Source organism: Cariama cristata, unplaced genomic scaffold (genome assembly GCF_000690535.1).
Source record: "Cariama cristata isolate BGI_N322 unplaced genomic scaffold, ASM69053v1 scaffold41244, whole genome shotgun sequence".
NCBI classification, from domain to species: domain Eukaryota; kingdom Metazoa; phylum Chordata; class Aves; order Cariamiformes; family Cariamidae; genus Cariama; species Cariama cristata.
This window is the reverse complement of record NW_009614257.1, coordinates 1-363: the sequence shown is the minus strand read 5'-3', so window position 1 is coordinate 363 and position 363 is coordinate 1.

The window sequence follows — 363 nt, the reverse complement described above, 5'->3', positions numbered from 1 at the left end:
GCACCCCACTCACCGCTTGCTGGGGGCACTGAGGGGAAGGACCCCCCCGCAACGTGGCATGAGGAAGGAGAGCCAGTGGGCCACAAAACGGCTGGGGGAGAAGGGGAGACTAAGGAGGAGAACAGCTTGGGAGGGATGAAGGGAAAGGGGGAGGCTTGGGACAAGTCCGAGGAGGAACTAGGGGAGGAAACCTGAGGGGAGCCTGGGGGTGGGAAAGCCTGAGGTAACTTTGGGGAGCTGGGACAAGCCCAAGGGGGACTGGGCGAGAGAAAACCTGAGGTAAATCTGTAGGTGTCGGCCAAGCCTGAGGGAGCAGAGGGAGGGCCGGGGCGTGTGGAGGGGAGAGCCCGGGCCGGGGGCTGA